The following is a 27,403-nucleotide window of genomic DNA, read 5'->3' as shown; positions in this document are numbered from 1 at the left end:
TATCTGGTGCCTGAAATGAACTGCCTCATATATTCTATTTTAAGTATTGTTCACAGTGGTAGAACAGATCAAATAGCACTAAATCTGTTATAGGTGGAAGTGAAGTTCTACATATTTTATTTTTGAAAAACAAACAGATTAAATGAGAGAATAATGGTCTGTTAAAGTAGCCTACTGATTTTCCCCCTAATTAACCCATCACCATTATATTCCAGCAATGACTCTCTGTATGTCCAGACAGTTTACAGATGGGCTTGAAATAGCTACAGTCCATTTATAGGTAGAGGAACTCATAATGAATTTTATTAACAACCTCTAAGCTTTCCCTAGAGTTCCTATTCTCTTTTTCAAGCACAGCACTATTCTCTGTTAGCTTAGCTGGGCTTCTAACCTCACTGAGTTTTGCTCACTCTTGTCTCAGCATCATATTGTTCTGCTCCAGTGCCTACCCAGCTCAGTTTATTTCCTTTAGTGCTCTCCAGGCTTAGCTCTCCTCTCTGACCTTTCCGATTTGTGCATTTATGCTAAAGACATGATTTGATTCTATTTTTTTTTTCAGTAGATTTTGTTTAAGGTACTTCCACTGACCTAGAAAATCATTTAGCCCACCAGATTTTTAAGAGGCAAACTTAGTCATTAATAAAATAATAAATTGTGGCAAATGTACAAAATTAAGCTTTATGGTTTCTTTAATAATCTGTACAACTGACAATTTAGATTTAGAAATGTAATACTGAATGGAATATGAGAATAAGTGATTCTAATAGCATTAAATAGTTACAGTTTAGGTGAACATTATGGTAATGTAAATTTGAAGCAATTCTATGAACTGCTTTGAATATGAATTCATAAAATGATTTGTATACATTTTACTTTCTGAATACTACTTTATGGTGAAATAGTTTCTTCTGGTCAGTTTTACTGATGCAGAACCGGTTATAAATATGAGGTATTTGGGGTTGATTAGAATCAGCTACTCATTCATGATATCCTGGCAACAGATGATAATCCTCACAGTGGGAATTTGATCCTAGCAGAAAAGCATATGGAGAACAGTAGGTCCAAAGAAAATATCCATCCAGTCTGCCTATTCACACTGTTCAGGCGCAATAAAAGGATCTTATAATAAATTCTCACTTGAGGTTTTCAAAATCAACTGGTAATTCTGATCTGAGTAGGAAACTATGGAGAATCAAAAATGTACACTATTGCTCATATGCTTTTGGTAACCTACTTTGAAGCCACTGTGATTATTTATTTGAAGTAAAAGAATACTGAATGCATATAATAAGGAAATTAAGTTTACCATATTAACATCAATATTCTGGCTTTTCAATAAATATTTATGAGCAAAATAAAGATATGTATACACTTTTTGAAACATACTTTTCATTGTGCTAAACAGTTCTTTCCCTTTGACCAGTAAGGTCTTACATGTTATAAATCTCTCAATCATACACTTTCAAAAAATGCTTTTTTCTCTATATTTCAGGTGATAAAAAAAGTTCAAAGTAAATAAAGGCTCAATTTGTTTCTTAGTTTACTTTATAAATACCTTTCTTATGTTTTAATCAGTATCTATCCTGTATTTTCAGTGCTAGCCAGCCCCATAGCAAAAGCATTAGTGGCATAAGACTACAATCATTATCTTACTGGGTGACATAATGAAGAAGATGAATATGGAAACAACAAAAATATTAATTCTGGCCTGTGTCTGTCACTAACTAACTAGACTATATTACAGTATTTTCTCATTTGTAAAAAGCCAAGTGTTTGACTGTATATTAAAACTGTTTCTATAAGTAAATAGTACCACCAAATATTGGCCCAATATGACACCAAAAAATATATATTCAGTTCAGTTCAGTTCAGTCACTCAGTTGGGTCTGACTCTTTGTGACCCCATGGACTGTTGCATGCCAGGCTTCCCTATCCATCACCAACATCCAGAGATTGCTCAAACTCATGTCCATTGTGTGTATAACACAACATTGTAAAGCAATTATTTTCCAATAAAAATATCTGGAAAAAATAAATAAAAGGTACAACATATTACAGATGGCTAGGTAACATTGTGAATTTCCATTTTCTTCTATTCTTTCACCTATTTCTACTAATATTTGCTATTTGTGTCATTTGATGTATGAATGGCCATAGATTCCCAATGACTGATAATGTGAAGTTCATATACAAATATTCCTAATAAAATATTAAGCTAAAATTAAAGCTATGAAAATGAATATCATAATTCTTTAAGATCTATGATAAAATCTGATAATAATTTCTGGTGTAATATTCCCTAACAGTCTAGTGAAATGCTGATCAAAAATGCCTTAGAATGGTAGCATCACAACTGGGGCATAAGAGGGAGAGAGTTGGGTAGTATTTGTAACTAAATCTGTAGATTTAGCTATACATTGTATTCCTGTTGCCAGAAGGTTAAAGAAGTAAATCTAGGAACTGCCCACCTGGTGGTCCAGTGATTTAATCTCCACGCTTCCAATGCAGGGGTGTGGGTTCCATTGCTTTTCAAGGAACTAAGATCCTACATGCTCTGTGGCATGGCCAAAAAAGTTTTTAAAAGGCAAAGTTCATTATATTGGGGACTTCCCTGGTGATCCAGTGGTTAAGATTTCATGCTTCCACTGCAGGCAGTGTGGGTTTGATCTGGTTGGAGAAGTAAGATTCTGAAAACCACAGAGTCAAAAAAAAAAAAAAGAAAAGAAAGAAAGAAAGAAAAAAAAAGGACATAAATCTTCTGTCCAAAGCTCTGAATCGCATATTTAGTGTTCCTGCCTTAGAGACAAATTTTTCCTTCACTGTTTAAACACAAATATTTTCAAGCACAAAATTATAAATGTGAGTCCCATGAAATTCTTCCTTCAGCTTCATAAGCTAAAATCTAATCAAGATACAACATCCTTCTCTAGAAAGTATTAATCATAATTTATGCTTGAGTTTGGTAGAAATGTAACTTTACAGAATTCTTTAACTCATCTAAAATTTCATTTTCAGTTGCCATCCCACTGAATTGGTGAAAAACCTTAACTTGAGAACTGGACATGGAACAACAGACTGGTTCCAAATCGAGAAAGGAATGCATTAAGGCTGTATATTGTCACCCTGCTTATTTAACTTATATGCAGAGTACATCATGAGAAATACTGGGCTGGATGAAGAACATGCTGGAATCAAGATTGCTGGGAGAAATATCAATAACCTCAGATATGCAGATGACACAACAGTTATGGCAGAAAGCAAAGAAGAACTGAAGAGCCTCTTAATGAAAGTGAAAGAAGAGAGTGAAAAGGTTGGTTTAAAACTCAACATTCATTTTTCTGGAGTTGAGCTGTAGGAGTTACTTGTATATTTTTGAGATTAGTTGTTTGTCAGTTGCTTCATTTGCTATTATTTTCTCCCATTCTGAAGGCTGTCTTTTCACCTTGTTAATAGTTTCCTTTATTGAGCAGAAGCTTTTAAGTTTAATTAGGTCCCATTTGTTTATTTTTGCTTTTATTTCCAATATTCTGGGAGGTGGGTCATAGAGGATCCTGCTGTGATGTATGTCGGAGAGTGTTTTGCCTATGTTCTCCTCTAGGAGTTTTATAGTTTCTGGTCTTACATTGAGATCCCTAATCCATTTTGAGTTTATTTTTGTGTATGGTGTTATAAAGTGTTCTAGTTTCATTCTTTTACAAGTGGTTGACCAGTTTTCCCAGCACCACTTGTTAAAGAGATTGTCTTTAATCCATTGTATATTCTTGCCTCCTTTGTCAAAGATAAGGTGTCCATATGTGCGTGGATTTACCCCTGGGCTTTCTATTTTGTTCCATTGATCAATATTTCTGTCTTTGTGCCAGTACCATACTGTCTTGATAACTGTGGCTTTGTAATAGAGCCTGAAGTCAGGTAGGTTGATTCCTCCAGTTCCATTCTTCTTTCTCAAGTTTGCTTTGGCTATTCGAGGTTTTTTGTATTTCCATACAAATTGTGAAATTATTTGTTCTAGCTCTGTGAAGAATACTGTTGGTAGCTTGATAGGGATTGCATTGAATCTATAAATTGCTTTGGGTAGTATACTCATTTTCACTATATTGATTCTTCCAATCCATTAACATGGTATATTTCTCCATCTATTAGTGTCCTCTTTGATTTCTTTCACCAGTGTTTTATAGTTTTCTATATATAGGTCTTTAGTTTCTTTAGGTAGATATATTCCTAAGTATTTTATTCTTTCCGTTGGCAATGGTGAATGGAATTGTTTCCTTAATTTCTCTTTCTGTTTTCTCATTATTAGTGTATAGAAATGCAAGGGATTTCTGTGTGTTGATTTTATATCCTGCAACTTTACTGTAATCATTGATTAGTTCTAGTAATTTTCTGGTGGGGTCTTTAGGGTTTTCTATGTAGAGGATCATGTCATCTGCAAATAGTGAGAGTTTTACTTCTTCTTTTCCAATTTGGATTCCTTTTAAATGACCCAATCAAAAAATGGGCCAAAGAACTAAGTAGACATTTCTCCAGAGAAGACATACAGATGGCTAACAAACACATGAAAAGATGCTCAACATCACTCATTATCAGAGAAATGCAAATCAAAACCACTATGAGGTACCATTTCACGCCAGTCAGAATGGCTGCAATCTAAAAGTCTACAAGCAATAAATGCTGGAGAGGGTGTGGAGAAAAGGGAACACTCTTGCACTGTTAGTGGGAATGCAAACTAGTACAGCCACTATGGAGAACAATGTGGAGATTCCTTAAAAAACTGGAAATAGAACTGCCTTATGACCCAGCAATCCCACTGCTGGGCATACACACTGAGGAAACCAGAAGGGAAAGAGACACATGTACCCCAATGTTCATCACAGCACTGTTTATAATAGCCAGGACATGGAAGCAACCTAGATGCCCAACAGCAGATGAATGGACAAGAAAGCTGTGGTACATATACACAATGGAGTATTACTCAGCCATTAAAAAGAATACATTTGAATCAGTTCTAATGAGGTGGATGAAACTGGAACCTATTATACAGAGTGAAGTAAGCCAGAAAGAAAAACACCAATACAGTATACTAACGCATATATATGGAATTTAGAAAGATGGTAACAATAACCCTGTGTACAAGACAGCAAAAGAGACACTGATGTATAGATTAGTCTTATGGACTCTGTGGGAGAGGGAGAGGGTGGGGAGATTTGGGAGAATGGCATTGAAACATGTATAATATCATGTATGAAATGAGTCGCCAGTCCAGGTTCAATGCACGATACTGGATGCTTGGGGCTGGTGCACTGGGACGACCCACAGGGAGGGAATGGGGAGGGAGGAGGGAAGAGGGTTCAGGATGGGGAGCACGGGTATACCTGTGGCGGATTCATTTCGATGTTTGGCAAAACTAATACAATATTGTAAAGTTTAAAAAAAAAAAACTTAAAAAAAAAAAAAACTCAACATTCAGAAAACTAATATTGTGACATCTGGTCCCATCACTTCATGACAAATAGATGGGGAAACAGTGAGAGACATTATTTTTGGGGGCTCCGAGATCACTGCAGATGGTGACTGCAGCCATGAAATTAAAAGACGCTTGCTCCTTGGAAGGAAAGTTATGACCAACCTAGACAGCATATTAAAAAGCAGAGACATTACTTTGCTGACAAAGATCCACCTAGTCAAAGCTATGGTTTTTCCGTAGTCATGTATGGATGTGAGATTTGGACTATAAAGAAAGCCGAGCACTGAGGAATTGATGATTTTGAACTGTGGTGTTGGAGAAGACTCTTGAGAGCCCCTTGGACTGCAAGGAGATCCAACCAGTTCATCCTAAAGGAAATCGGTCCTGAGTGTTCATTGGAAGGACTGATGTTGAAGTTTAAACTCCAATACTTTGGCCACCTGATGTGAGGAACTGACTCATTTGAAAAGACCCTGATGCTGGGAAAGATTGAAGGGTGAGGATAAGGGGACGACAGAGGATGAGCTGGTTGGATGGCATCACAGATTCAACGGACATGAGTTTGAGTAAACTCCAGGAGGTGATGATGGACAGGGAAGCCTGGCATGCAGCAGTCCTTGGGGTCACAAAGAGTCGGACATGACTGAGCAACTAAACTGAACAGTAAGTTGCAGTCCACATTCCAGATAGTAATTTAATAGAGCATCTTCATTGGAACCATCATGTGGAAAACGTTCTTGAGGAGGTCAGAGTTGAAGAAATGCTGAATAAGGCTAGACACAGAAAAAGACATTGTACAGAGTAGAGTTAGCTTCTACATGTGAGCAATGAAAAATAAATGAACAAAATTTGCTTAACTATAATAGAAATTTCACCTTAGAGCTTAGTGGGAGATAACAGCTGAACACATAATAATATCAGATTTTGAAAAAATAACCATACAAACCTCATAATGTAATTTAGATTTAATATGTCACTTTAAATTTCTGAGGACTTCCCTGGTGGCTCAGATGGTAAATAGTCTGCCTCCAATGCAGAGGAAACCCAGGTTTTATCCCTGGGATGAGAAGATCCCATGGAGAAGGAAATGGCAACCCATTCCAGAATTCTTGCCTGGAGAATTCCATGGACAGAGGAGCTTGGTGGGCCATAGTCCGTGGGATCGCAGAGTCAGACAGGATTGCGAGACTTACACTTTCACTTTTGCTTTGTTTCTGAAGAGCCATTTTTGCACTGCAATGTAGCACCATCACTGCAAGAAGACTCTCCAATAATTACACTAAGTCACTGTATTGTGGAAATTATGTTTTTAAGTTATAGAACTTATTATCGTTCTCTGATATTTTTAATTTCTACATTTGGTTGACCACCTTTCCTCCAATTATTCTGTATCATGTTATCTACTAGTAAGGATAGCTACAACCCCTTTTTTGAAAAGTATTTTTCAATCCCCAGAGAGAATTTTGGCAGAATAAATCAAGATCATGAATTCTACCTTTATTAATACCTGCCATAATTAACACCAACTGAAGTGTTAAAATGAACAAACCAGTCACACATGCATCAGCAGCATGCGTGAGACACAGCTCTCAGCAAAAATTCCTCCTTTTCAAACAATATTGATTTGTGTGTTGGAAGACAGCTTGGTTTTCATCCAAGTGTTATTTTTACAGTGTTTGTTTACTTCTTAAAGTACAGCAGACTGAAGGATAGAGCAGTGGGGCTTCCAACCTAGATTATCAACTCTAATTTCCCATTGACTACAGTTTCTCTCTTAGCTATCTGTACTTCATGGGGAATGACCACTCAGGTCCTTTGTTTATATCTCTTGTCACAGTTCAAAACCTTTCTGTTTTTTAGTGGACTCTCCCCACTGGTATCCCACTGCTGATTTTTCCACCAGTCATTTGCTGCTCTAACACTTGTGTACCAGATGGTTTAAATGGCTAAGCATGTATTTGCTGAGTGAACATAAGGAAAGCTGTCACTTGGCTTATTTCTCTTTTATTACTTACATTTTGCCATTAATGATTAGACAAGGCTATGCTTGATGGAAAGAACAAGTCCTGAACTTTATGTGCTGTCTAATATAAAGTAATTAACTTTTTATTCCCATTGTTTAGAAGATCTTTTAATGAAATCAGTAATTTGGTTGTGACATCTTTGCATTCTCTTTTAATTTTTTTTAAATTAGGCTAATAAGACTTAGGTTTCTTTTGTTCTTCAGATTTGCCTGTCTCCCTCCCTTCCTTCCTTCCTTTTACCCCTTTCCTGATTTTTTACATAGCAGTTATACAATTTTAGTGATCATTATCTCAACAAAAAAAGTGCTGCTAATTTCCTAGATATCTTGGGTATAATTGGTGAAGGAAAATTTATCTTTATCTTGTCAATAAATAATGTGCCAGTATGCTTATCAGAATTGATAAAGTAAGGAGCAAATATGATTTTCAGAAATCTCCCCTGAGTAAATGGATTATTGCTTTCTACAGCCAAACTCCTACATTTAAATTTCAACCACAGTTCCACAGAGGCTCTATTAAAAGCCAGAGATAATATACATACTTCTTCACCATTAAATTTCTTCACCAGTAAATTTACATGTTCTCTAAATGACCCCACTTCTGTTTCTCATACCTATTGTTATTAGAAAAAAATGTGTTTGATATGTGTTTTCCTATGTATCTTATTCTCTTTACAGAACATTTAGTTCAGACAATTAGTTTACTTTTTTAATCTTTTGGTTCCTCATTATAGTGGTCAACTAGAAAATGTATTTACATTTAGCCTGTAAGAATATCAACAAAAAGACCAAAAAAAAAAAAATGTTATAGGAACTTATCGTTGATAGTATACTGAAGTGGCTGAAGTACCTCAAATGTTTTAGTAGGAAAAATGTTTAAATGAAATATAAGAAAGCAATAATTTTTCCTAAAAGACAAATTTTCTTGAGATATTCTGTGCTGAGTGGAAATAAATCATTGTTTATTGTGAACATTTGGAAAAGAAAATATAAATTTAGTGTTCCCTTAAAACTTTGAGCCGAATTATCATCTCTGCATTTTTAAAATGATATCTATTTAATTCTTTGAAGTGAAAATTTGTTTAAAATTATTTTTCCTTTCTTTAGTGCATTGACACTTAAAGAAAGATTGTTAAAGAAAGATAGTAGTAGTTTTTTTTTTTTTTCCCCCAACGCTTTCTCCCAACTCTGCCTTGTAACACTGGAACTAATAAAAACTTCCCAAAGGTTCTATCTCAGGCTTTCATTTAGTGAACTGCCTTCTCTTGGCTAGTTCAGCCTTTGCCCTACCTTTGGCAGCTCCGTCTATAGGGAAAGTACTCTTTCCAATTTCTGGGAACATTTTCCCCCAGGGGAAGTCCTCTCCTCTACTTTTAAACCACAGAATTGGTTCTGCTGACATTTTTCTAAAACTCATTTCTGTTAGTTATCAATAACTTTATCTAAATCTTTTGTTTTGTGTGTTTGTTGTTAAATTTGGTTGTTATTGAGGATGACATTTTAAAGCTGTTATAGTCTTAAGTATAAAACAAATGTTTTCAATCCCTCCTAAAGTCTGTGACTATATCAGTTTTTAATTCTAAATTGCACCTATATTTTATCAAATATATATAAACAATTTGGTAAATGTGGATGCAGCTTAATAGCTTGTTAGTTATAGTTGACTAATTTAGGGTGTATGCTTCTGCTTAAGATTGTAAAGAAGAATACTAAAGAGTTTATCTATGGTATATTCCAAGATAAATACACAATATTATAAATGTTGTACTTATAAAATTTAATAAGTAAGAAACATCTATTTTGCATATATCTTAAACAGTAAAAAGGAGTTGTTCATATCAGTAATTGTTAACAATCATTCATGATTGACAGTTTGATGCTAGAGGTACTATCATGCTGCATATAATAATTTTTATTTTTTTATTTTCTGATCACCTTGACTTTTATTGCTTTTATTCATGTCTTCCTACTTTTTCTTTGTGCCCAGGGTTCATTGCCCTGAATTTATTTTTTATCATATGACACTATTGACATAACCAGTGTGATTAGGAAATATAGTTATATTGCTTCAGTTGCTATTTTTATTCTTCCAGTTTTTTGAAGATATTATTGTCATATAGTACTATATAAGTTTAGGGTATACAGTATGATGATTTTACTCACATATATCAGGAAGTGATTATCACAGTAAGTTAGTGAACATCCAACATCTCATATAGGTACAAAATTAAATAAAAAGAAAAAAAAATGTGGTGAGAATACTTAGGATTTACTCTCCTAACTTTCATATATAGCATACAGCAGTATTTTTCATGATGTATACTACAAGCCTAGTTCTCTTTTACTTATTTTTTTATTTCTTTTTGGCTATGCCAGGTCTCCATTGCTGTGCAGGCTCTTCTCTAGTTGCAGAGAAGAATGGAGGCTACTCTCTAGTTGCTGTGTATGGGCTTCTCATGGCACTGGCCTCTCTTGTTGCGGAGCACAGGCTCTAGGGTGTGCGGGCTTCAGTAATTATGGCACACAGGTTTGGTAGTTGGGACTCCTCAGCTCTAGAGCACAAGCTCAATAGTTGTAGCACACGGGCTTAGTTTCTCCATGGCATGTGGAATCTTCCCAGACTAGGGATCAGACTTGTGTCTCCTGCATTGGCAGGTAGATTCTCTACCACTAAGCCACCAGGGAAGCCCCCTAGTTCTTGTTTATCTCACAGCTGGAAGTTTGTACCTTTTGATTGCCTTTATCCAAGTCCCCTCTCCCATCCCTATCTCTGAGGTGATGGAATTCCAGTTGAACTATTTCAAATCATAAAAGATGATGCTGTGAAAGTGCTGCACTCAATATGCCAGCAAATTTGGAAAACTCAGCAGTGGCCACAGGACTGGAAAAGGTCAGTTTTCATTCCAATCCCAAAGAAAGGCAGTGTCAAAGAATGCTAACTACCACACAATTGCACTCATCTCACACACTAGTAAAGTAGTGCTCAAAATCGTCCAAGGCAGGCTTCAACAGTGCGTGAAGCATGAACTTCCAGATGGTCAAGCTGGTTTTAGAAAAAGCAAAGGAAGCAGAGATTAAATCGCCAACATCTGTTGGATCATCGAAAAAGCAAGAGAGTTCCAGAAAAACATCTACTTCTGTTTTATTGACTATTCCAAAACCTTTGACTGTGTGGATCACAACAAACTGTGGAAAATTCTTTAAGAAATGGGAATACCAGACTACCTGACCTGCCTCTTGAGAAAACCGTATGCAGGTCAGGAAGTAACAGTTCGAACTGGGCATGGAATAAAAGACCAGGTCCAAATCAGAAAAGGAGTACGTCAGGCTGTATATTGTCACCCTGTTTATTTAACTTATATGCAGAGTACATCATGAGAAATGCTGGGCTGGATGAAGAAAAAGCTGGAATCAAGATTGCTGGGAGAAATGTCAGTAACCAAAGATATGCAGATAACACCACCCTTATGGCAGAAAGCAAAGGAGAACTAAAGAGTCTCTTGATGAAAGTGAAAGAGGAAAGTGAAAAAGTTGGCTTAAAACTCAAGTCAGACAACTAAGATCATAGCTTCTGGTCCCATCACTTCATGGCAAATAGATGGGGAAACAGTGGAAACAGTGACAGACTTTATTTTGGGGGCTTTCCCAAATCACTGCAGATGGTGATTGCAGCCATGAAATTAAAAGACGCTTACTCCTTGGAAGGAAAGTTATGGCCAACCTAGACAGCATATTAAAAAGCAGAGACATTACTTTGCCAACATAGGCCTGTCTAGTCAAAGCTATGTTTTTTCCAGTAGTCATATATGGGTGTGAGTTGGACTATAAAGAAAGCTGAGCACCGAAGAAATGATGCTTTTGAACTGTGGTGTTGGAGAAGACTCTAGAGAGTCCCTTGGACCACAAGGAGATACAGCCAGTCCATCCTAAAGGAGATCAGTCCTGGGTGTTCATTGGAAGGACTGATTCTGAAGCTGAAACTCCAGTACTTTGGCCACCTGATGCGAAGAATTGACTCATTGGAAAAATCCCTGATGCTGGGAAAGATTGAAGGTGGGAGGGGAAGGGGACGACAGAGGATGAGATGGTTGGGTGGCATCACCAACTTAAGGGACATGAGTTTGAGCAAAGTCTGGGAGTTGGTGATGGCCAGGGAACTCTGGCATGCAGCAGTCCATGGGGTCACAAAGAGTCGGATATGAGTGAGCGACTGAACTGAACTGAACTGAATGATGCTACAAAGAACATATGGGTGCATATATCTTTTCTAGTTAGTGTTTTCGTTTTCTTTGGATCCATGCCCAGGAGTGAAATTGCTGGATCATATGATAGTTCAGTGTTTAATTTTTTTGAGGAATTTTCATACTGCTTTCCTTAATGGCTGCACCAATTTACATTCCTACCAACTGTGTATAAGTGTTCCCTTTTATCTATATGCTCTCTCACACTTGTTACTTCTCTTTTTGAGAATAGCCATTGTGACAGGTGTGAGGTGATAGCTCATTGTGGCTTTGATTTGCATTTCCCTGATGATTGGTAATGCTGAGCATCTTTTTATGTGCCTATGGTAATCTGAATATCTTTGGAAAGATGTCTATTCAGATTCTCTGTCCGTTTTTTAAAATCCTGACTTTTTTTTTTTGGTGCTGAGTTGTATGAGTTTTTTGTGTATTTTAATACCAACCCACTATCAGAAACATCCTTTGCAAATATCTTCTTCCAGTCAGTAGGTGACTTGTTTTGTTTTATAGATAATTTCCTTTGCTGTGTAAAAGCATCTTAGTTTGATATAGTCCCACTTGTTTATTTTTGCTATTGTTTCCCTTGCCAGAGAAGGAATAGCCAAAAGATATATTACTAAAACAGATGTCAAAGAGCTTACTTTCTGTGTTTTCTTCTAGAAGACTTATAGTTTCTGAATTTTACTTTTAAGTTTTTAATCTGTTTTGAATTTGTTTTTGTGCATGATGTTAAAGGGTAGTCCAGTTTGATTCTTTTGCATGTAGCGCTCCAGTTTTCCTGCCACCATAAACTGGCTGTTTTGGGGGGCTCTCTTTTCCCCAGTGTGTATTTTGGCCACCTTTGTCATAAATTAATAGCCGTGTAAGTGTGGATTCATTTCTGGACTTTCTATTATGTTCCATTGATATATGTGTCTCTTTTTGTGCCTGTAACATGCTTTTGTCTTTTAACCTTCTTACTAATTTTGTACATGGATAATTCCTGCCTTTACTATATGTTTGCCTTATTGATGAACTTTTACCTTTTATAACTTTTATTTCCTAGTTGTGGCCTTTTCTTTTATGCTTAGAGAAGTTCCTTTAACACTTCTAGTAAAGTTATTTTAGTGGTGCTGAAATCTTTTAGTTTTTGCTTCTCTATAAAGCTTTTGATCTCTGCATCAAATTTGAACAGGAGTCTTGCTGGGTAGAGTATTCTTGTTTGTAGGTGTTTACATTTCATCACTTTAGATATATTATGCTGCTCCTTTACAGCCTGCAGAGTTTTTGCTGGAAAGTAAGCTGATAGCTTTATGGGAATTCTCTTGTACATAATGTGTTGCTTTTAATAGTCTCTAATTTTTGCCGCTTAATTGCAATATATCTTGGTATGCATCTCTTTGAGTTGATCCTGTTTAGGGCACTCTGTGTCTCGTGGACCTATGTGTCTTTTTCCTTTCCCACATTAGGTAAATTTTCAGCTATTATGTCTTTAAATATGTTCTTTGGCCCTTTCTGTCTCTTCTCTCTGTCTCTTCTCTTTCTGGAACCCTAAAATACAAATAAAATACAAACACTCGATGTTGTCCTAAAGGTCTCTCGACCTGTCCTCAGTTTCCGTGATTTCCACTACTCTGTTTTTCAGATCGCTCATCTGATCCTGTGTATCAGCTAGTCTACTGTGGATTCCCTCTAGGATGTTTTAAACATTTCAGGTATTGTATTCTTCATCTCTGTTTGATTCATCTTTATTTTTTTTTTTAATTCTTTATTAGAAACTTTTAAGTTCTCACTCTTTTCACCTAGTTATCTCCAAAGTTTTTTGAGCATCTTTAGGATCATTTCGTTGAACTCTTTCTCAGATAGATTGCTTATGTCCACTTCACTTAGTTCTTCTACGGTTTTATCTTATTTCTTCATTTGAAACATATTTCTTTGTTGCCTCACTTTGCCTAATTTGCTTTTTTTATTTCTACATATTTGGTAGGTTGCTTATATTTCCCATGCTTGGAGAAATGGCCTTTTGTAGGAGATGTTCAAGGCTTTTGAGCAGTCTACTCCCCTCTGGTCACCAGAGCTATATGCTCTAGGAATTCCCTATGTGTAGGCTGGACAGATGCTTCGGTAGAGGGGGGTGGCCTGATAGATGTGACTATACCCCATTCAGGTTTGCTGTCAAACCCAGCTTTGTGCAGAGGCTGCTGGCCACTGGTGGGTGGGGCTGAGTAATGAAGTGAATGGCTAAGGATTCCCAGGGGTTCCTGGGGCTAATGCTAGCTCAGTAGTGGATGGAGTCAGGTTCTGAGATGGGTGATTGTAGGATCAGGTGTCTTGGATCTAATTTTGACCTGCCATTAGTGAGGCTCATTCCTGACCTGGCTGGCTGTAGTGTTTGGGGTATTTCCAAACTGATGCTGAGTGGGACTGGATCCCAGGGTAGCTGGCAGAGGGGTCCAAAATGTCTCATAACTGGTGTTGTTCTGCTAATGGGAGCTGTCAGGGCACAGGTGCTCTGACCGTAGGGTCCTAGGAGTTCTAGAGCTCATAACAGTCCACTGGCGGATGGGGTCAGTTCCTGTCCTGGCTGGCTGTGAGTCCAGGGTGTCCCAAAGCTGATGTCTGCCTACTGGTAGGTAGGGTCAGATCCTGGTGAGGCTAACTGGGGGGCCCAAGGAGTTGCAGAGCTAGGGTTGGCCTGCTAATGGGCAGGGCTGAGTCTCCATGGTGCCTGAGCTGTGGCCACCTGGCTGGTGAGTGGTGTATGTAATAATTTGAAAATATTTTTATTTATTACTTTAAGAACATTAGCTTATAATTAAAAATATTAGCTATAATAGTTAATATTTCTCTGAGTACTTAGTCTAGTGTTGTGTTTTATATACATTTTCAAATTTTTGCTTGTAAAAGACTTCATGAGATGAAAAAACGTTTATTTTACAACTAAGTTGAGATTTCGAGAATTCACCTGGGAAAGGGCCTGTAATTGTAACTCCTACAATACACTGGGTTTTTTACTTCAATTAAACAAAAATTATGTACTCCTAAGACAGGTAAGGCTGAAATTGGTAGGAATTTTCTCTGATCAAGTCCACACTTACCAGACACTATACTCTTATTTGCCAACTCTAGATAATGTTATGCACAATTTTCTATAATGGGTAAAGGATAAGTTATAACTATATCTACAGTTAAAAGAAGCATTGTTCTAATAAAAAATGTCAACAATATAGTATTTCTAAGAGACAGAACAACTTCCTTTGGATTATTTCTGATTTTCCAAGGTGAATCAGTGAGATTCAGTCCATTAGTATAAGTATTTATCTTATTTTAAATGTCACAGCCTTATGAAGAAAGTAAACATGAAATCTTGTCAATATAATCTTCTTTGAAAGCTATAGATCCTTCATAGAGGTTTGAAGAAACTTCTGGAGGCTTAGAATAAACAACTGAAGGGATGGTAGGACATGGACAGAGAAGCCGTGGTCTCTGAAATTACTGTACCTAGTGTACTGTTTTTGCTTGAATCTGGCCATATTCAGGACTATGTGATAGAAATAAGATGAGGAATGCACATTTATCTTCTTTTCCTCTTTTGAGTATAACCACCACATAAACAGATTCCAACTTCTGTTGGCTGTATGTTAGCAAAGATTTTTTTTTTCCACTGAATATTGTCCTCAATATGGCAGAACAGACTGGTTCAAAGCAAAGTTTTGATGAAATGTTTTCTCAGGAAAATCTGTTTCTGCTGCTAAGAGACTGCCACCTACAACCATCTGTGGTTTTGTATTCCTTGCCAAACTTTTCTGTTGTCTTTATGTGGATACTGCCTTTTGTCATTTTTTGTGGTATCCAAACATGGAAAGCACTCCTATCAGCTGAATTCTTTGGTTAAAATTATCTTACTGTTTTGCTAAATATTATAATTCATATTCACATACATATAGATACAATACCTACTTTAATATATTAATCACTATATCACTCTAGCTAACTTATCCAGAAAGAAGCATAAAAATACCTTAAGGATTCTTACCCCCAATATTGGCAACAGTGGTTTATATAAACATTATGAATCATAAAAGAAATTAAGGAAAGATAGATAAACTTTAGTGACAGATTAATAAGAGATAATCTATGTAATTGTTTCAAATGTAGTCTTAATGGAATAAAATATATAACATGGCAGATAAGAAATACTGAAAATGATAATTACTAAGTTTCCAGAACTGAAGAAAGACTTGTGTTCTTTAGTAATAAGCACATGCTGATTTCCAAGCAAGATAAATAAAAAATAGTAAATTCTCAGTTTGATGCACCGTAATGAGAAGACAGTACATCTAGAAAAAGTGACAAAAGCCCATTAGCCACCAGGAAGGAAGTAAAGATTACATTAAAAAAATAAGTGTTTTCAGATATAATCAGTCAGTTCAGTCACTCAGTCGTGTCCAACTCTTTGTGATCTCATGGACTGCAGCAACAGGCCTCCCTGTCCATCACCAACTCCTGGAGTTTACTGAGACTCATGTCCATTGAGTCAGTGATGCCATCTAACCATCTCATCCTCCATCTTCCCCTTCTCCTTTCACCTTCAATCTTTCCCAGCAACAGGGTCTTTTCAAATGTGTCAATTCTTCGCATCAGGTGGCCAAAGTAATGAAGTTTCAGCTTCAGCATCTATCAAATTAATATTTCTACTCAGAGCAGCTAAAGATCTAGATTTAGTATCATTGTTATTATCATTATTATTTGCAACAACAGCAAAAAAAAGCTTTCTTGAAGTATTTGAAGGCAACCAAATCAGAGAAATTAAGAGACCAAAATATAAGGAAGATTAAATAAAATGAGCCTTACATTTTTCTGCTGGTATTTTTCTAAGTTTGCTGATTATTGATATAGATCACACTTATCTAAATAAGAAAACAACAACCTAAAATTTAGGGCAGTTACAATGGCCTGAGGAGATAGAAATTGATATTTAGAACTATCAAGATAGCCAGGGATTGGAAGACCAATATTCTAGAGGAAAGAGAGTTGCAGGCCAACAGATCCATCACTCAGAACACAGTTTTTCTGGGGCACTTGTCACCTCTAAGGCTGTGTCTATTTGTGTGTGTGTGCTAGGTGTGAAGGGTAGCTTTAGAAGAAATCCAGAATAAAGAAGCAGGTATAAATTAAGAAGAGAGAGAGAAAGAGAGAGAGATTGCAAGAGAGGTTTTCTGTTTTGGTTTTGTTTTTTTCTTATCAATAAGAGAACAATTAGCTAGGAATAATGAGCCTTAAGAAAAGTCTGTACCTTTCAGGTAAAATTGTGAAGAATTCTACTTTAAAATACAAACAAATCAGACTGGATTGAGGTAATATACTCATTCTCTATCAAAGAAACATAAATACTGTATAGGGAAAGATAACAATTCACAGTTACTATTTTTTTTTTCCTTACATATGTTTGCTGCAAAAGTCAGCTATTGCTACCACAAGATTGTAATAAAGCACACCAACATTTATTGCTTGAAATAGCCACTTATTCTTATATTCATAGGTTCCAATGTCTGTACTTTTGTCTTTTGTAGACTTGGTTCAGCTGGGCTTGATCCATGTTCAATGTTAGATTCATTTCTGATCCACATTCTTTTGTGGCCTGTGGCCCTTTTCAGGTGTATTCATATTAACGAAAGAAGCAAAAGACAGTATATCGCATGCAAAAACAACCTTAAACTTGTACTTTAAACCATATTTACTAATGTTTATCAGTCAAATTAATAACATGATATATTCCAATTTCAATGTTAGAGAAATATGCTCCATATTTACTGGGAAGAACTAAAAGCCATTTTCATATGCTGAAAATTAATGCAAGTTACCAGTTTCACAGTTATTTAATACTTTAAAGCATTCAAGAATAACAGAACCATATGTTAGACAACCAAAAAAAAAAAAATTCCACATGTAAGTGATTCAAAATATAGAGTTAACAGATACTGACAAAATATAATTATGATGAATATTTTGAGAAAATTAAAAGAGGAAGAGATGAAAACTATCACAAGGATAGCCTAGCATTGATTTTAAAAAAGCTGAAAATAGCATTCAGGTAGTATTAATAGCATATTAGACAAAGCAAAATGGAAAGCAAGTGAATATATTATGTTCAAATAGAAAGTGAAGTCACTCAGTCGTGTCTGACTCTTTGCGACCCCATGGACTGTAGCCTACCAGGTTCCTCTATCCATGGGATTTTCAAGGCAAGAATACTGGAGTGGGTTGCCATTTCCTTCTCCAGGAGATCTTCCCGAACCAAGGATTGAACCCAGGTCTCCCACATTGTAGGCAGATGCTTTACCGTCTAAGCCACCAGGGAAGCTCTCATTCAAATAAAGGCAAAAAGAAAAATGAAAAGGTACAAATAGAAGTATGGAAAGTACATGCCAGTCATGGTCTCACATATATTTAATTCACATACAGAAAACAAAATATAAGAATGTACAGAAATATAATTGAAAGATAATAACTGTGAATTTTCAAAAATGATGAAACATATAAAACCACAAATACAGGAATGTCAACTATGTCTAAGAAGAATACAAAGAAAATCTATCATAGGCATATCACAGTAATGTTGAAGCTAAAAGACAAAGAGAAACCTTACCATCAATGAGAGCTTATTCCGCTTCTGTTTAGGGTTTATAAAACTTGAAAGGGTGATGCTCCCACCATAATAAAAGAAAACTATGGATAAAGCAAATCATAATTTTTCTTGAACCCATCAGAATGCAGGGAAATAAAGTAGAGTGAAATCTAAGAAATGACAGGTTCTTCTGTAAGAGACGGGGCTTCCCTGGTGGCTCAATGGTAAAGAATCAGCCTGCAATGTAGGAGATCTGGGTTTGATCTCTGGGTCAGGAAGATCCCCTAGAGAAGGAAATAGCTACCCATCCCAATATTCTTCACTGAAGAATTTCATGGACAGAGGAGCCTGGGGTGGGGGGGCCACAGTTCATGGGGTCACCCAGCATTCTTGCATGGAGAGTTTCCTGGATAGAGGAGCCTGGCAGGCTACAGTCCATGATGTCACAAAGTCAGACATGACTGAGTGACTAACACTTTCACACTTTCCATAAGAGGCAGGATGCAAGCAATTATTCACCTGTAGTAAAACATAGGAGGGAGAGGTGCTGGTTGCCATAAAATGGGTCAAAATAATCCAAATAAAGTTTTTGTAAATTGCTATATGTCAAATGTAGGTTAGAATAAATGTATAGAAGCACTTGGAATCAGAGACACAGTCATCTGTCTTTTCTGTAAACTTCCATGCGATGCTCCCAGAAGGACTGGAGAACAGGGTGTGGACTGGGGAGGGTTCACAAGGTAGTGTCATCCTAAAGGAGGGAATCAACTTTTGCTACAGTAAATACACAGAGCCCCACACAAAGCCTTATCCATTATAAACCAAAAGGTTTATGCAACTGGGGAAGCCATAGGCATGCTCTCACTGCCAGAGCCAGGATTAAGACCTGAAGAAGTTTCCTGGAAAACACCTCTACTCATAGAAGTGAGATAGGAAAGAATATTGGACCAGAGATCCTATGTTAATAGCATTCAAAGTCTTTTACCACTGCAAGAGGAGCAGGGACTACTTTCTCTTATAGTAACTATCAAAGATGCTAACTAGATGTTCAGTTCAGTTCACTTCAGTCTCTCGTTGGTGTCCGACTCTTTGTGACGCCATGAATCACAGCATGCCAGGCTTCCCTGTTCCTCACCATCTGCCGGATTTCACTCAAACACTCGTCAATAGAGTTGGTGATGCCATCCAGCCATCTCATCCTCTGTCGTCCCCTTTTCCTCCTGTCCCCAATCCCTCCCAGCAACAGAATATTTTCCAATGAGTCAACTCTTCACATGAGGTGGCTAAATAACTGGAGTTTCAGCTTTAGCATCACTTCTTCCAAAGAACACCCAGGACTGATCTCCTTTAGGATGGACTGGTTGGATCCCCATGCAGTCCAAGGGACTCTCAAGAGTCTTCTCCAACACCACAGTTCAAAAGCATCAATTCTTCGGTGCTCAGCTTTCTTCACAGTCCAACTCTCACATCCATACATGACCTGCAGTAGAAAAAGACAGGACCACTGAGAACAGACCTCTCCTGAGACCCAGCATAAGTTTGAATCTAGTATTTAAAGAATTACCTCCAACCCTCATCTTTGGTGTGGAAAGTGGCAAGTAACAGCAACACTGTTACAACCCTGGGGAAAAACAAGAGTGTGGAAATTGACAACCTCTGTGGCATGAGCAGGAGAAGGCAATGGCACCCCACTCCAGTACTCTTGCCTAGAAAATCCCAGGGACAGAGGAGCCTGGTAGGCTGCAGTCCATGGGGTCGCTAAGAGTCGAACACAACTGAGCGACTTCACTTTCACTTTTCACTTTCATGCGTTGGAGAAGGAAATGGCAACCCACTCCAGTATTCTTGCCTGGAGAATCCCAGGGACAGAGGAGCCTAGTGGGCTGCCATCTATGGGGTCGCACAGAGTTGGACACGACTGAAGTGACTTAGCAGCAGCAGCAGTGGCATGAGCACAACAACCTATTAGTAAGAGTCAAAGCAATAAACAAACTCAGATCCTGATTCAGGCTCATAGATGTCTCCAGTGTTGCTGCTGCTGCTACTGCTAAGTCACTTCAGTCCTGTCCGACTCTGTGCGACCTCATAGATGGCAGCCCACCAGGCTCCCCAATCTGGAGTGGGTTGCCATCCCAACTGGAGTGGGTTGCCATTTCTTTCTGCAATGCATGAAAGTGAAAAGTGAAAGCGAAGTTGCTCCGTCATGTCGGGCTCTTCCCGACCTCATGGACTGCAGCCTACCAGGCTCCTCCACCCATGGGATTTTTCAGGCAAGAATACTGGAGTGGGTTGCCATTGCCTTCTCCACTCCAATGTTGACATTACCATAAATAAATTTTACATGATTGTGATTACCATATTAAATGCTCTAGTGGAAAAGGTAGACAACATTCATTAACAGTTGATGAATTTAAATCAACAAATAGAAACTATAAGACTCAAATAGAAGTGCTAAAAAAGAAACTAACAACATAAGAACAAAAGTAAAACATGCCTTCAGTTCAGTTCAGTTCAGTTCAGTCACTCAGTCGTGTCCGACTCTTAGTGACCCCATGAATCGCAGCACACCAGGCCTCCCCGTCCATCACCAACTCCTGGAGTTCACTCAAATGCACGTCCATCGAGTCGGTGATGCCATCCAGCCATCTCATCCTCTGTCGTCCCTTTCTGCTCCTGCCCCCAATCCCTCCCAGCATCAAAGTCTCTTCCAATGAATCAACTCTTCAAATGAGGTGGGCAAAGTACTGGAGTTTCAGCTTTAGCATCATTCCTTCCAAAGAAATCCCAGGGTTGATCTCCTTTAGAATGGACTGGTTGGATCTCCTTGCAGTCCAAGGGACTCTCAAGAGTCTTCTCCAACACCACAGTTCAAAAGCATCAATTCTTCAGCACTCAGCTTTCTTCACAGTCCAGCTCTCACACCCATGTATGACCACAGGAAAAACCATAGCCTTGACTAGATATACCTTTGTTGGCAAAGTAATGTTTCTGCTTTTGAATATGCTATCTAGGTTGGTCATAACTTTTCTTCCAAGAGTAAGTGTCTTAATTTCATGGCTGCAGTCACCATCTGCAGTGATTTTGGAGCCCCCAAAAATAAAGTCTGACACTGTTTCCACTGTTTCCCCATCTATTTCCCATGAAGTGATGGGACCAGATGCCATGATCTTTGTTTTCTGAATGTTGAGTTTTAAGCCAACTTTTTCACTGTCCTCTTTCACTTTCATCAAGAGGCTTTTTAGTTCCTCTTCACTTTCTGCCATAAGGGTGGTATCATCTGCATAACTGGGGTTATTGATATTTCTCCCGGCAATCTTGATTCCAGCTTTTGCTTCTTCTAGTCCAACGTTTCTCATGATGTACTCTGCATATAAGTTAAATAAGCTGGGTAACAATATACAGCCTTGACGTAATCCTTTTCCTATTTGGAACCTGTCTGTTGTTCCATGTCTAGTTCTAACTGTTGCTTCCTGACCTGCATATAGTGGGCCTTAGAAAGCAGCACTATGAACAAAGCTAGTGGAGGTAATGGAATTCCAGTTGAGCTATTTTAAATCCTGAAAGATGATGCTGTGAAAGTGTTGCACTCAATATGCCAGCAAATTTGGAAAACTCAGCAGTCACCACAGGACTGGAAAAGGTCAATTTTCATTCCAATCCCAAAGAAAGGCAATGCCAAATAATGCTCAAACTACCGCACAATTGCACTGATCTCACATGCTAGTAAAGTAATGCTCAAAATTTTCCAAGCCAGGCTTCAGCAATATGTGAACTGTAAACTTCCGGATGTTGTAGCTGGTTTTAGAAAAGGCAGAGGATCCAGAGTTCAAATTGCCAACATCTGCTGGATCATTGAAAAAGCAAGAGAGTTCCAGAAAAACATCTATTTCTGCTTTATTGACTATGCCAAAGCCTTTGACTGTGTGGATCACAATAAACTGTGGAAAATTCTGAAAGAGATGGGAATATCAGACCACCTGACCTGCCTCTTGAGAAACATGCCTTAGACAAGCTCATCAGTAGACCTAATTTACATTTATAGAAAAATCTATCAACAACAGGAGAATGTACATTCTCTTTTTTTTTATAAGATTTTTAAAAATTTAATTTTATTTAACTTTACAATATTGTATTTGTTTTGCCATATATCAAAATGAATCTGCCACACGTATACATGTGTTCCCCATCCTGAACCCTCCTCCCTCTTCCCTGCCCATACCATCCCTCTTGGTCATCCCAGTGCACCAGCCCCAAGCATCCAGTATCGTGCATCGAACCTCGTTTCATATATGATATTATACATATTTCAATGCCATTCTCTCATTCTCTTTAATTGTACATAATTCATCCAGGTAGATCATACTCTGCATGATAAACACATCTCAACAAATTTAAGATTTTCAATTATACAAAGAATTTTCTGTGTCTACATGGAATTAAGGTAGAAAACAATACTAAAAATAACTTTGATAATCATAAATATTTGGAAATTAATTTTACTTTTATTAACCTATAGATCAAATACAAATCTACAAATGAAATGTAAAATTATTTTCAATTGAATGAATATGAAAAGAAAACAATTTGGCACATATATATAAAGAACCAACAGTTGCATAAAAAATACTTGCAAAATTCAGAATTCATCAGTCATAGTTAAAAAGGCTCCACAAGTTCAGAATTAGATGACACTTTAATAAAATGAGGGATGTACATACAGACAAACAATTACTACAGATAACATTATATATGTATGATGAAAGACTAATTATTTGCTCCTACAATTAGAGTCATGATGTCCACTGTCAGTCCTACTAATTGATAGCTTTTATGTCTTCATGAATATAACAATGTTAAAATAAAAAAGGATGTAGAGAATTTAAATACACACAAAAGAAACTGTAACAGAAGAAACATGTCCATGTAAAATTTCTAACAAATATACACTTAAAAAAAAAAAGTGAACTTAACAATGTCAAAGACATGTCAATATATAAAAGGCGATTTTATTTCTCAATACTAATAATGAATAATTGGGATTTAAAATTGAAAGGTATTTATTAAGCTCACAAGGTCATTTAAAAGCTAGGTATAAAGCTGACAAATATACGTAAATTCTGTATGCTGAAAAATAGAACAACTTATTTTTTCTATTAAAGAAGATATAAATTATTTGAATTAGAATTTTAAAATGTCAGTGAGCTCAAAACAGATTTACAAATTCAATATGATATTAATCATATACCAGTGAGATATTTTGTAGAAACCAAGTTAAAGCATTAGTTTAATTATTAATTTATACATACAAATTAATTCAAAATAAATTAGATAAGAAACAGGTATTCCGTCTCATGGCGTTTATTTTCCATTTACTTATACTGAAAACACCTATCTGTGCTCATGAAAGTACACCCGTGGCGGATGCATGTTGATGTATGGCAAAACCAATACAATATTGTAAAGTTAAAAAAATATATAAAATAAAAAAAAAGAAAGCAAGGATATACAACACAGAAAAAATAAATAAATACATAAAAGACGCTTGCTCCTTGGGTGAAAACCTATGACCAACCTAGACAGCATATTAAAAAGCAGAGACATTACTTTACCAACAAAGGTTGCCTAATCAAAGCTATGGTTTTTCGAGTAGTCATGTATGGATGTGAGAGTTGGACTATAAAGAAAGCTGAGCACCGAACAAATGATGCTTTTGAACTATGGTGTTGGAAAAGACTCTTGAGAGTCTCTTGGACTGCAAGGAGATCCAACCAGTCCTAAAGGAAATCCTAAAGGAAATCAGTCCTGAGTATTCTTTGGAAGGACTGATGCTGAAGCTGAAACTCCAATAGTTTGGCCACCTGATGCAAAGAACTGACTCATTGGAAAATACCCTGATGCTGGGAAAGAATGAAGGTGGGAGGAAAAGGGAATGGCAGAGGATGAGATGATTGTGTGGCATCACCAATGCGGTAGACATGAGTTTGAGTAGGCTCTGGGAGTTGGTCATGGATGGGGAGGCCTGGTGTGCTGGAGTCCACGGGGTCGCAAAGAGTCCAACACAACTGAGCAACTGAACTGATGATCATATGATATATTCTATATATAAATTTTAATATTTTTGTACATTTTAATACATTTTAGAATATAATATCCTTATATACTTTAGAAAATTCTATACTTATATTTTAAGATTCTAGAATTGTAAATGTTCTTTCTTGAATATAATTTTTAGACATCAATAAGACTTGATAATAATATCCTTGAGGCCTGTGCTTTAGCAGTGGCTAGCCAGTACCATTGCTTTGTTTTAAGATTTTTTCTTGATAATTCACAAAGAAATTATGTTAAATTAGAATGGCACCCCACTCCAGTACTCTTGCCTGGAAAATCCCATGGATGGAGGAGCCTGGTAGGCTGCAGTCCATGGGGTCGCTAAGAGTCGGACACAACTGGGCGACTTCACTTTCACTTTTCACTTTCATGCGTTGGAGAAGGAAATGGCAACCCACTCCAGTGTTCTTGCCTGGAGAATCCCGGAGACAAAGGAGCCTGGTAGGAGGCTGTCTATGGGGTCGCACAGAGTCGGACACGACTGAAGCGACTTAGCAGTAGCAGCAGCAGAATGTAATATTGAAGTACAGTGAATAAAGTACAGTGAAATATATACATACATAATATTCACTGTAAGCCAGTGAAAACCTGACCAAAAGAGCTGAACATTAGATAATTTTTCTTGCTTTTTAGTGTATTAGGTATTTCATAAAACCCAAAGATAAAAGAGAGACATTTCATTTCCTCCATTGGGTTTATTGAAGATATGTATCTTTTTTGCTTCCAGGGAGGTTTATGAAGTAGAAGAGTAATGAATCAATGGCCAGGATGCTTTGGCTGTATCCTGCAACATTATACCATCCTAACAGCCACAGTTTAATCATTGACAATTCTAAAAGAGGGATTGGGGGAAATTTATGAAACTGAAGTCATTCCTGTTTAGTATTTAACAGGAAAGCTGTATATCATCAATCTAAGCTAACATTTATGTTAGAAAAATGTGTATTTTAAAAGTAATAGTTACGATTTTTTGTATCTGTATTTGTAGAAATCAGTTGATCGTTTAGGACAGTGTTTCTCAATTAGTCTGAGTCTTGTGGGGAAGCTCTCCACATCAGAATTGGTTGCATGCATAGAGATGTGTGGGATTTGAAAATGGTTAACTAGGTGATTTTAAAGACATCTCTGGATGACATCTACAAAAGACTCTTTCAGAAAGTGTAGTGCTTATGATGGAGGGTGTAGACACAATTGGCTTAACGAAGCAAAAACCCATGTAAAATCCATTTGCAATAAACTCTAGAGCAGACACAAACATTTTAAGTGAATGTAGTGCTATGTACTCAAATCAAATTAAGGCACTTGTTCTGTAGCTTCTTGGAGTGTTGGCTGCTCACAACTCAGCCTTCCTAGAGTCAGCCGCTGTCAAAGGGAGTTGCCTTGCCAAAGTTAACAATTTACTTTATGCCAGTTCAACTTTTCTGTCAGCCAAATCCTACTATTCTGACCTCCTTATAGATCTTTTCCCCAAAGCACTTTCTAATAACTTTCCTGCATACAAATCTAGATTTCAGAGGGTGCTTCCCAGGGAACAAAACTAAGACAGCTGGAACAAAAGGTAGCCCTGTGATGCAGATTCTAAAAATGAGAACAGGAACATTATCATATATTTCCTGCTTGACAGTGGAGTAGGTCCTCACCACTAATGGAAAGTAGGATCCTGATAGCCTATAGCAAACTATGGCTATCGTGATGAAATTGCTATGCTTTAACTTGGAGGGACCTACAACAGGGTACTGACAAAAGGGAATGCTGTGGAATGTACACTATCTTAGGTATGTGAGAGGTTCATAGGAAGAAATAATAATGATGACTGTGAAATTGGATGACTACTGCTGAAAGTTACTAAATCATTGGCAAAGGAAAATATAAGGCTGAGGGTGATATACACCTATTTTGAGTAAAATATGAAAACCAGAGGATTTCCTTGGTAGCATGTAAAGTATCAAGCATTTAATGCAGAAGGAAGGCTGTTCATGCTGATGATCAGGATTGAGATTTAATATTTTTGAAGAAAAGCTCCAGATAAAGTTGAATTCTCAACCTCAGCCAATGTGCTACACTGACTAGGGAGGACTGGAACACTGAAATTTAGAATTGATTTCTTCTGAAGTCCATGAGGGAAAAAAAAAAAAAGTTCAATGTTGTTCACCTAGCTTCCTTTGGCATTCCTTTGTTTGTACATCCACAACTCCAATTTGTGCCTTCTTCATATGTAATTCCTGTTGCTTGCATGTCTGTCTCCAACTTTCTCTTTTTTATAAGGATACCAGCTATGTTGGATTAGAGGGCCACCTTCTCCAGTATGACTTCATTTTAATGTAACTAATTGTATGTGCAATGACACATTTTAGATAATGTCACATTTGAGGTACACAGGGTAAAGAATTCAACATATGCATTCTAGGAGGCATAATTCAACCCACAATACCTACTATCTGATTATATACTGTGAGAGGACCTGAAGAACCATTTTCCAATGTAATAGAATAGATTCTATTATAGAACAGGACTTCCATTACTGCATGGAGATAATAAGATCCCAATATAATAGAGATCAAGCAGGAACACTTAACCATTAGAATCAAAGCAGGTACAAGTATTATACTGAATTGCAAGGTCAGAGAAGGCAATGGCACCACACTCCAGTGTTCTTGCCTGGAGAATCCCAGGGACGGTGGAGCCTGGTGGGCTGACGTCTACGGGGTCACACAGAGTCGGACACGACTGAAGTGACTTAGCAGCAGCAGCAGCAAGGTCAGAATATCAGCCAAGGAGCCCTAATCGTGAGAACTTTGTCAATAATTAACATCCCATGATTTTTGGCAACAATATTGAAGAAGAATCAACAAATACTTTGCTTTATTTATTTAACTTATCAAGGATAGAGTATCAGAAGGCTGTGGGCAATGTCCCCAGTTTAGTAGTTCACAATCCTTGGCCTAGTTTTAGGGCCTGAG

This window comes from Bos javanicus, chromosome 1 (assembly GCF_032452875.1).
Source record: "Bos javanicus breed banteng chromosome 1, ARS-OSU_banteng_1.0, whole genome shotgun sequence".
Lineage (NCBI taxonomy): Eukaryota > Metazoa > Chordata > Mammalia > Artiodactyla > Bovidae > Bos > Bos javanicus.
This window is presented reverse-complemented; position numbering follows the sequence as displayed.